The sequence below is a fragment of the Tamandua tetradactyla genome, chromosome 3 (genome assembly GCF_023851605.1).
Source record: "Tamandua tetradactyla isolate mTamTet1 chromosome 3, mTamTet1.pri, whole genome shotgun sequence".
NCBI lineage: Eukaryota > Metazoa > Chordata > Mammalia > Pilosa > Myrmecophagidae > Tamandua > Tamandua tetradactyla.
The window spans coordinates 124,036,130-124,048,621 of NC_135329.1; positions in this window are offsets into that span (position 1 = coordinate 124,036,130).

Below are 12,492 nucleotides of genomic sequence, written 5' to 3' on the forward strand. Positions count from 1 at the left end.
GCATTTTCCTTCTTCATCTCCAAAGGTTGCTGGTGAGAGGACTCTGCCTTGTGGTGGTGCTGCAGGATTCTCCTCTCTCTCTCTCAATCTCTCATTCTCCAAAATGTTTCCTCTTTTATAGGACTCCAGTAAACCAATCAAGACCCAACCAAATGGGTGGAGACATATCTCCACTAATCCAGCTTAACATCCACTCTTGATTGGGTTACATGTCCAGGGAGATGATCTAATTACATACACTATTGAATAGGGATTATTCTGCCTCTACAAAATGGGGTTTTGATTAAAACATGGCTTTTCTAGGGTACATATATCCTTTCAAACCAGTACAATACCCAAATCTGTCTTCTTCAGCATAGGAATGAATTCTGAAAGAACATGTTTGCAGGCAACATTATTTCTAGACTTTTTCACATAGGATAACCAAAATCCCCAATAAAGACAACTATCTTATGAAAGAACCCTCCTGAATTTTGCCTTTCAAACCTCTGCAGCTACATCTCCCCTAATATTTTATATAAACCTTTCAATCCACCCTATCTACCCTAATACCGTCTGTCCTTTAAAATTCTTTACCTCTATGCCATTTTGCATAAATTCACTGTTTATCTAAATTTCACCCATTCCTTCAAATCTAGGAACCCATCCCATATCTAGTGATGTCCAACTACCCAGGTCACAATCATCATTATTTCCTCTGCCCTTCCATAGACTGATTAGAAGCAGTACTCATTAGTGATTTCATCTTTGCCTCCCTTATGTAGTTAATTCTATTTTTATGTGACCCCATCAGATTTAGTTTAGTAAATTATAGACCTTCCTTCTACTAGAGCAAAGTCTTGGCTAAGTATTTATTTATATTTCCAATTAGACACGCCATAGTAATATGCATGTAGTAAGCATTCAATGAATATCTTTATTTGCTTGGAATCTTTAAGATTATCAAACCATTCTAATTTTATTATTATCAAATATAATTATGTATAACATATATATACATATATTATACATAGGAGTCCCAAACTCAAGGACAAGATAAATAAAAGTTTTCCAAATCATCTGACAGTACATACTCTGTCTAAAATGGAAAATACTCCTTTATAGTAGCCAATTATTGCAAGGTAGGAATATAAGTCCAGAGTTGCCAGACTGCATTTTTTTTCCAAGACAAACCAGAATACATATCTTGTCGTAAAATTTCCTCTGTGTTGAATATTTGTTGAAACAAGTTTTAAACACCATGCAGGGGAAAATAAATACATTTGTTGCCCCGTCTATCATCTGTACTTTTGTGTCTACACTTGTGTCTTATATATGTGTCTGTCATTTCAGTATAATATTTAGAACACTAGACTCATAAGCATAAACGTCATAATCTAATGCATTGACGTAGACTATTTGTTTCTACAGACCAGAGTGTAATATAAAAACAAAAAAAGTCCTATAACTATGATGAAATACTATTTCATATAGCTATATTTAAACAAGATTTTAGGAACAATTTCCTGTTGCACAGAAATTCAGTAGTGGTGGGGAATGCAGCCATCAATTCTAGCATGAATTACTATATAATTTATGGAAGTATTAATTTAGACATTTTACAGGTCTTAATAGCAGTTGCCAGATTCTATATCAGCAAAAATCAAGCATTTTTTTCCTGAAAACCCAGGGAAGTATAATTATTCTCTCTCTCTGCTCTTTTCCAGGGTCTAGACTTCAGTTCAATTCAACAAACATATATTGAATTTTTGCTCTGAGTTAGACATTGTGGTAGATACTGGAGAGAGCACAGAAATGAGTAAAATGTTTTAACCCCTCTACATCTCTTTGTTCATGCCTTTTAAATTCTACTTCTGTTCACTTTTGAAATTCTACTTATTCCCTCAAAGCTCAAATCTCACCCAGCCTCCCCTGAGTGGTAAAATAAAGTGATATAGTACAAAAGTCACTATGAGAAGATTTTTAGAGGAACTTATTTTATCTGGGTATGCAAATATTGCAATATGTCTTTACTAGTTTCACCACAGTTTAAAGCTTATTAATTCAACCTATGAGTTGCAATCTTATACCTAAAAAACAAAGCAAAACAAAACAAAAATGACCTCACAAGGACGATAAATGTAGCTTTCTACTATATGAGAAGCCTTATATACTATAAATATGAACACTTAAACCAAGAACTAGCCAAGGAGATATTGTATTTGTATGATATTGGTATTGTAATTAATATTTCAATATACTAGAAATGAAATAAATTATGTTTATTTATTCATCCATTCAGCAATACTTATTGATCGTCTACCACTTTTCCTATTCTAGATATTGAGGATATAGCTGTAAATAAACTGACAAGGCTCCTTCTCACATAGTACAATATATTATAGTAGCAGAGACAGGTAATGAACAAGAAGGATAATTACTGTTGGCAAGAAATGCTTTGATGAAAATAAAGCAGCATAATATAGTAGAAAGGAACTAGTAGGAACTTAAGGCAGTGTTAGATTAGTCATTAAAACTCTTTGTGGAGGTAATATTTGAGCAGAGATTTAGTAATGAGGAGTAACCCCAGCTGTGACTATCAGTGAGCCCGGAACACAGGACAAATTTGGCATACTATTTCAAATGTTCCATACCATTGCAAAAGCCAGTGACAAACTGGTTTCTGCAATGACTGTTCAGATGTCTCTGACAAACAGGAAGTCAAGTCTAATATTCTCTGTAGACTCATCAACAAAGTTCAGTTTCCATGGGATGAAGCACCCTATCACCCATTTCCTAAGTTGTAATTTGCTTATCTGATTAAAATGTTAACTATAATGAAAATTCAGTACAATGAATGATTTGTTCACTTTGTTCAGATAATAATCTTCTTTAATCAACATAACTTATTATAGGATACTAATAGAAATTATTTATTTGATATGATTCTTTTCTTCAGAAAGCTGAGTGTTTACTCCTTTCAATAAATGAAGCAAATCCTAGCAATATTTTAAAAGGCAGAATTTCTGTTTACTAGGTATACGAAACCTAAGGATAAAGTTTTTATGATTATTCCCTTTTTCTAGGTGCAGTTAGAACTCTGCCATTTTCTTTGAAACCTCAAGAATTTCCCAGAGTCAGGCTAAGTAAGACCTTTCTAAGTCCATTCTTGTAGCAGCCTTTTCAAAGTGTTCCCAGCTCTAAACACACAGCCCAGTACAGGTGGACTTGTGAAAGGAAGAAAGGTGGAAAGAAAAGAACACAGAAAAAGGTACTCTTTGGAAAGCAAAAATAAAGGTTCTGGGATTGTTTTCTTCTGTGAGTAAATAAATAGCACTGATTTTGACAAAATATCTGATGTATTCAGTGGACAGACCTTATTTGAGAAGTTTGTATAATCATCCAATTTTACCATTAAAAGTATGCCAATAATACAAAGAAAATGTATCAAAAAATCAGATAAAATGTGCTCATTAAAATTAGCAAAAGAGAATGGAATGATAATCAACATGTTATAAAACTGGATTTTTCATGATTTCCTTTAACGAATATGGAAAGCCAATATGGAAAGATTATACTTTAGGTTGATAAGCTTTCTTGTAATGTGCTGACAATAAATCACTATTTAATTTTGGTCATGTCAGAAAAAAAGTGGAAAAAAATGTTTATGGAACTTTAAGCTATTCCATCTGCTACACAGAAATACAATAGATCGATTTCATTACCTGCAAGTAACTGATTGACATTTTTTTTTTTTTTTTTTTTTTTTTTAGAGGGAGGAAGGGAAGGAAAGACAGAGAGAAGGAAGGAAGGAAGGAAGAAAGGGAAACATCTTTAAACATTTTCTTGTTTTTATTATATTTTGTTTGTTTGTTTGTTTTTTACATGGGCTGGGGCCGGGAATCGAACCGAGGTCCTCCGGCATGGCAGGCAAGCACTTTGCCCGCTGAGCCACCGCGGCCCCCCCAACTGATTGACATTTTGAGTGTCAGTTTGAAATATATCTGTGACAAATCTCATCCAGTTAAAGAATCTCTCCCCCCTCCCCCCTCCCCCCTCCCCCCACTGCAGCCAAAGAACAGTTTTCTGCAACTCTATGTTGAGGGACATCATCGTGCTTGTGATAATAAAGAACATGGCAGCTGCTGACAGTAGAGTTCTCCTCCTTTATTGTCTACATCTGCCCTGCTAATTAGCTCAGCTTCACCCTGGAGAGAGCTGACTATTCGTGGGTAAGGGAAGTTATTCTTTTTCATTGCCAGCTTGCTTCTAATTCCTTCCTGAAAAGAAAGTGTCAGTCATGCTTAATTGCATTAAATTAGGTGTGATGATTTAAACATCACCAGGTCTTCCTAAAACTCAACTGAATCACTCAAATTCCCACTTCTTTCTTGATCCCCAAGTAGGGGTTTTAAATTATGTCTGAGAAGTGTCACCTGAGTGAATTAAATGGTAACATGTGGCCAAGGTCACCCAATTTCATTTTCTGACCACATGTCATAACCATTGTCAAGACAAATTAAATGCCACCATGTATACGAAACTCTCCTAGGAGCAAGCCAGAATAACAGAGGTCTGACATGGATTTTTAGTAGAAATCTGAGTTAAACAATATGGTTAATCATGCACACAAGTCTTTATTAATTTAAATTTGACTTATTTGGAATCATTAATCATTCACACCACAGATTTATTTCATCTTTGAAGAAAAAATTGCTAAGGAAAGTAACAATACAAACAAGATTTTACAAGTAATTTAGGGTAAATCAATACATTTTTCAATCATGCATTCATTTATGCATAAATTTATTCATTCAGCCTTCATTGGAAGTGTTCATTGAAGGCCTTCATAACTCGTATAAGGGGATTGTAGGGAGGGAAAAACTATAAACCAAAGTAAGGTGACACAGCTACTACCTTCGAGAAGCTGGCCATTTGATTAGTGCTTATAGGTATTTGCTGTTAGTAAAACTGATTTGAACTAGTAGGACATATCCTTTCAAAGGTTTTTTTTTTATATTGTTACCTTTTGGATTTAAAGTTTGTTTTGGCAGAACAATATTTTGATTTTCATTTTAACCTGAACGGACTCATGCCCTCTTCTATTAAAAATTAATTCAGAGAATGCACCTTTTTTTTTTTACTTTATCTCCATTTTACCAAATATAGTTAATAGAATCTGGGACAAAAAGTTCTCAGGAAAAAAGTATATACATCCTGATATAGGTATGCATTAAGTTTGAGAGTACCACCATAGTGTCAGGTGCAAAATGTGCACTCAATGAGTGTATGTTGACTTAGCCAATAAAACAAACTTGGAAAAATGAAAGTGTCTCATGTAGATATTGCAGTCACTATCTCAGCTTAATTTACAGTTCTTTTTTCTCAATTTATTCTACATGATAGGCTTTGCACTTTCTCAGAAGTCTCATTACATCTTATAGCCAAGTTTCTCTATTTTGGATATGCATCTGAAAGAGATGTGAATGTTAGGAAGAGGGCATTACAGCATGTAACCTCTATATTGCTGGTAAATATGTTCTATCTTTCTAAGTATGGCTCCTTTATATTATAACAGAAAAGCCAAGCTACCTTTGAACTTTATCTGTTTATGCACAGTCAAAACAGTGAAAGGAAGTTCTTAATTTCCACTAAGATAATTTAAAAGGAGGTCATTTGTATTCTAATAGTGTGCCCATCTATTGGTATGCCTGTCCATTCATCTATTTGTCCATTAGTCCACCCAGATAGACGGCCATCTATCCATTCAACAAAATCTGTTCACTAAAGATGCCATAAATTTAGGAGTAAAAATATAAGGTATGTCCACTATATTTAACAAATGACACCGTTGGAGTGGAGGGGAAATAAAATAAACTAGAAACATTATAATTGAAGACAGTGGATAGATATAAAGGACCATTGAGGTTTAGAGATAACTCAGGAAAGGGAAAAAGTCAACTCTAGAGAAAGGACTCTAGAAAAGTCAACTCTAGAAAGGTAACTCAGGAAAGGGAAACAAGTCAACTTGTTAAATCAAAATCACCTCAGTAAAGAGTTGTTGAATAAATGGATGAAGAAATAAATGAGTAAATTATAACTTAAGCTGGATCTTTAAGAACAGCACAATTTTGACAGACACTAATGGAGGTTTAAGACATTCTGAGGGGAAAGAGGAATGTGAGGGGTACTGTTTGTACTTTAGAAAACACAAGGCATTTGGGAAATTGTGTGTGATCTACAGAAACAGGAGGATAGGGAATATAAGGGTAGTAATAGACTATTAAGATAGTTTTTAAAAAGTAGCTGCAGGTTCTTGAACATTCTTTCATCAAAAGTCAGAATCTGTCACTCCTTTCTCTGAATCTGAGCAGGCTTGTGGCTGCTTTGACCATCTGAGTATAGTTGACGTTACTTGGTGACTTCCAAAGTCATGTTACCAAAAGCCAGATAGTTTCTGTTTGTTTCTCTTAGGGTGGTCACTCTGCAGTGATGGATGCAGGCCACCATATAAGGAATATGACTACCCTGAGACTGACATGCCAGAAAAGCCATGCCATGTGCTTGAATTGAGAGTTCTACGTGAATTCCTGCAAATGATGTTGATTTATACCACTAGGTCGCAGTGTAATTTTATAAGCAAAAGCAACTTCTAAAACAGAAATTTTGTACCAAAAATGGAATTAAAACTCACACAAATATTGAATACATAGGGAGGTTGGGCATCTCATGCTGATTAATCAACCGACAAGGATGAGAGTTACCAACCATACTGGCCAGAGTTAATCCTGACTTTTATACAGTGGAAATGAGGAGGAGCTCTGGAATGGAGAACATCCTCTGAATTTCATCTTTTTATATCCTGTGATAAAAAAACAACAAAATAGGGTGGTACGACAGTAGCTCAGTGGCAGAATTCCCGCCTGCCATGCCAGAGACCTGGGTTCAATTCCAATTTTGCCCATGAAAAAAAAAAAAAGACAACAAAATACTATAACAATCCAATATAAGAAGCACTCCTAAAGGTCTAAATCCTTTGGAAATGAAGTTTTAGATTACCCTAACAGACAAGGACCCATAGCTAGCCAAGGTGCTTGCTGAGGGCAAAGAGAATATGGAATTGGAAGTGAAAAAAGAAAGTTGTAAATACCAGCTCAGCCACATGGTCAGTTGCAGAAACCAGGACCTGTGGTAAGCGAAAGTATTTCTTATTTTATATACATATATACATGTAGACATGAATCAATTCACTCCCCACCCAACCTCGTTATGATCTACCATAGGGTGTGCTAATAGCAGCTAATCTTAAATATCAGTATTTAAGTTATGAGTTATTTAAGGTAAGAGTGACTCGGCTAAAGAGGAATAAACATCATACAAAGATGAATAGAGGGAATTGATGTCCTTTTCAGGATAGAGGATTAACATGCTTTTGGTTGTATGTGGCATAGTTGCGTTATGTTAGGTGGAAGCATGATTCTGATATTGTATTTATTTGGAAGTGTTTGGTATGGTTAAACGAGTTTGTTTTAAGTGTGGTTTGAGTATGGTGCTGGGTTGTCAAGAGTTAGAATTAACTGGCTTTTGTTGGAGTTTAAATCATGTCCCCCACAAAAGGCATGTTGAGGTCTTAATCTCCATTTCTGTGTGAACTTATTTGTAAATAGGACCTTTGAAGTTATTGTTAAAGTGTGGACTCATTTGTAAATAAGGCCTTCAAACAACCTATTTAAATGAGGCCAAACTGAATCAGGATCGGATTTAGTCCATATAACTGGAGTCTTTACAAGCAAAGGAAATTCGGACATAATCAGCAGAGAACAGAAATCAGTGGAAACCAGAGGAGCAAAACCCAGAGAGATTGCCTTGTGATAGAGGATTGTGGAAATGCTGCTGCTCTGTGAGAAAGGAGGCCCTGCCAGTACCTTGAGGTTGGATATCTAGTCTTCCAAACCATAAGACAGTAAATTCTGTTCTTGAAGCTAACCCATTTTGTGGAATTCATCATAGCAACCCTAGCAAACTAAGGCAGCTTTGTACTATGCCAACTTAACTAAATTGAAACTATTTCCCAGAATGCCCTCCCATATATGCTTCCCAGTTGAATAACTAATAAAGAAATTAATGCAGGATTTGGAAGATGAAAGTGAAGCAGCAGCCATTTCTTTATGCTCTGAGGTTGGATTAGGGCCAGGTACTTTTGAAGCTCATGCACAATGTTGATGATCTGTTAGTTCACCTTTTTTCTGAGGACAGCAATTGTTTCAGCAGCTTCCTAGCTGCATTGGATATCCTCATTCAGCTTTTTGAATTCTGGGTCAGATCTATGAGCCAGAGGGAAGAGACTTGTGGAAGGAATAGAGGCAGTTTATCCTGTTTACCTTCTACATCACGATGATTGAAATTTGTGATGGATAGTTATAGATTCCAATTTATTTTAGTAGGTTCCTAGTTGTCCTGATGATTTTCAGTTTGTCCTTATAAATTCCAGATTTTCCTTCTTTCCCCCTACATTACGTCTACTTTCCTTCACAACTCCAGCCCTGCTGACTCTAAGAAAACACCAGCTATAGGGGCAACATCATTATACTAGACTGCCTAAGCTGTTCCTGTGATTGCATAAAATCAAATTCCTATAATAAATCCTTTATTCAATAACACTCATAATGATTCTTCTCTGGCCAAACCAACTGATACGACTACAGAAACTTAACTTACAAAGTATACATTATGCATAGTAGAAATTATATAATTTTTTTATCTTCAGTTTTGACAAATCTGTCCAATTCCAGTCTTCTGCTGTAAGATATCTTTTCTACATTTTCCTTCCAGCCCCTTAAATATAACATGTCCAAATCCAAATTCAAGGTCTCCTTTTCCATAAATCTTCTACCTTTTTCAATCTGCTAATAGCATCACCCTTTTACCAGTAAACCAGACTTTGGCAGATGAGCTTAATATTGCAAATTATGATGTATCTACTCTAAATTTGGGCAAAGTACCTCACATACATTATTTCTCCCCTTTTTAAATATTTCTCCAATCCTCATCATTCAAGTACAGTGCAAATTCTGTTTCTTTCTTGAGTCTTGTTTAAATTCTTCTTGATATACACCCATACCAGCAACATAAATATACTCCAATACAAGTATCAATATTCCAAAACCCACAATGTAGTTATTGCCTCCCTTGTAAAATTTATAATAATGTGCCCTAAATTTTCTTTTTTTAGAAATGTTTTTATTAAGAAATGTCCACATATGTACAGTTCAACCATACTATACAATCATTAGCTCACAATATCATCATATAGTTGTATATTGTTCACCATAATCATTTTTAGAACATTTGCATCACTCCGGAAAAAGAAATAAAAAGAAAGAACTCATACATCCCATACCTCTTACCCCTCCCTCTCATTGACCAAATCTACCCAATTTTTACCCTTTATCTACCCCTATTACTTATTTATTTTTATCCTTATTTTTTTCACTCATCTGTCCATACCTGGATAAAAGAAACATCAGACATAAGGTTTTCACAATCACACAGCCACATTATAAAACATATATAATTATACAATCTTCTTCAAGAATCAAGGTTACTAGAATACAGTTCAACAGTTTCATGTACTTGCCTCTAGCCACTCCAATACACCATAAACTAAAAAGGGACATCTATATAATGTGTAAGAATAACCTTCAGGATATTCTCCCAACTGTGTTTGAAATGTCTCAGCCACCGAGACTTTATTTTGTCTCATTTCTCTCTTCCCTCTTTTGGTCAAGAAGGCATTCTTATTCCATTGATGCCTGGTCTGGCTCATGCCTGGGAATTAGGTCCCACGTTGCCAGGGAGGTTTACACCCCTGGGAGTCATGTGTCACGTATTGGAGAGGGCAGTGAGGTCATCTGCCAAGTTGGCTTAGAGAGAGACCACATCAACAAAAGAGGCTCTCCCAGGGTGACTCTTAGGTATAACTTTAAGTAGACTTAGCCTCTCCTTTTCAGGAATAAACTTCATAGAGGTGATTTTCAGGATCAAGGGCTTGGCCTATTTTTTTGGTTGTCCCCACTGCTTGAGAGAATATCAGAAATCATCCAAATGGGTGAGTTGAATATTTCCTCTTTTCTCCCCAGTCCCCCAAGGGGACTTTGCAAATACTTTTTTATTCTCTGTCCGAATTACTCCCAGACATATCAGAATCTGCCCTACATTTCCTTAATTTGTGTATTTATCACCTATCTTTCTATCACTATCCCACAAGTTTATGAACTTTTGACGGTGAAGAGCATGTTTAATCCTTAGTAGGCGCTAAACAAATATTTTTCAGATGAAAACATGAATGAATAAATGAATGAAGACAGGAAAAGGTGTGGGAAAGGAAGAGAAGTTTAAAAATAGTGTGAGTGGAGATCCTTGTGATTAAATGTTGTGTTGTACTACGTGATAAATGAAAAATAAATGCAGAGGAAGATACCAGCTGTTTTATCTCTTGTCCTACAGAGAGAGAGAATGAATGTGACTTTTCTTGTTACTCCAAAGGAAATAAAATGTTTATTCTCCCGTACCTGAAGAAAAAATGATTGGAATTCTTTAAAATGAAAGACGAAAAACCACAAGTATTAATGTGCCAAAAAGATATAGAAACTAGGATCAGATTAGAATTTGTGCAAAAGAAAGTAAAAAATATGTCCAATTTGTAAGTGGTAAGAAAACAGAAATTATGGATTCCTTAGCTAATAAAATCTGTAAAAAAAAATATACCTTTTTTTTACAAGTATGTCTGTAAGAGTGTTTTAAAATCACCACTCTGATTTAAATAGTATTTCCAGCCTGCTACTTATAAAGCCAATGAAAGTGGCTGGGAAAATTCTCAATATGGGAAGTCTTTTTCCTACCTTTCTGTCTACATAGGCTCGGCCAGTGTGTTCCTGGACCAGACCTTTTCTCACATTCAAGATCACAATATCTGCCCATCCCATGAATGTGACTCAGTGAGTAATTCATTTTGTTTTCATCATTGTCCATATCATTAATTAAAAAGAATAGAGGCACTCTCTACATAAAACTCAGGTGCTATTAATGCTAGTTTTCTAGGCACAAGCTTCGTGAAAGTGGATAATTTATTTTTGTCCTCAAGGCCTCATGCCAAGCCCCTGCCTCCACCCCTGAAAAGATGAGGTTATAGAGACAAGCTTCCAACAAAATGTCACAAGTCAGCTGAATTTCCGAAGGACATGGACAGTATAATAAATCCTTGGTTAAGCTAAAGTACATGCTACAGCCTGTCTGACATGGACTCAGAAACTATAAAGTGGGGAAATGAGGACAAAACTTCAAACCTGCAGGGCTTATGCCTGCTATAAATTGATAAAATTTCTTCAACAAATAATACCTTCAGGGGTTAGAACAAAGCAATTAAATATTAGATTCTGTGCCTAAGGTACTTCATTGTGACCTTGGTTCTTGTCATGGTAATATTGGCTCTAGAGTTACCTGGGACACTGGACTGCTTGTACTACTCTTTCTCCGCTGTTTTCTGGTTATCATTCCTCTAGTCTTTTCTGAAATATTGTTTTACCTATTATTTCCTCTCTTTGATATCCTCCTTTTCAATACTAACTACACCCCTTGAATCGACAGATATGTTCATCTCCTCCCTATCATGAAAAATGACAAAAACTAAATTATAAAAAGACAACCAAACATTTTTCTTCATGTTACCATACCGTTATCAATTTCCCCCCAGTGTCTCTCCTGAGAAGATCCTTCATTCACTATCTCTGTTTCCTCATTCTCCTCCATCATCCTCTCCTTGACACTTTGCAACTGTCTTCTGTTCTCGGCAAACTACTAAAAATGATTTTTTTTATCAGTTAGCATGATCTTCCCTACTGTGAAATCCAGTGACTGTGTGCTGGGATCTTAGATTCATTCCAAATTTCAGATTTAGGAGATAGATACCAAAGACATGGTGTTGGATTTTTTCCCTTCACAAGACAAATCCCCTGGGCTTATGCACAAGTAATTTGGTATTGCTCCAATTCTCAGGTTCAGGAGCTAATCCTCGGTGCACTCTCCAACGCTGTGTTTTGCCTACATCAGGCTTGGGGGGTGTGGGTTCCTTTCTACTGAGTAAGGTTATGTTTTTGCCCAAACAAACAATTCATCACTCTGAATGCTCAGTGTCATGACATACATGCTGGTATGCATGCTATGCTATTTCTCTTTGGAGGATTATGTAGAAATCACCAAAGTACACCTTTGGTGACTTGCCCATACGTGTACCACAAATTCTTCTTTATCCTTTATCTATTTGCTTTCTTGCCATATTTTTAGCATTTCTTAACAGTTGAAGGGGTTAGTTACTCTCTTCTTTGATTCTCCAAATTTCTCTCTTTTTTTAAAAAAAAACTCCCTCATTAATTCTAATTGTACAATTCTGTAATGTTTTAACAATATTTCTTTCTTATTTTACACTCAACTCTGTCTTGTAACCTTAGCCATCAC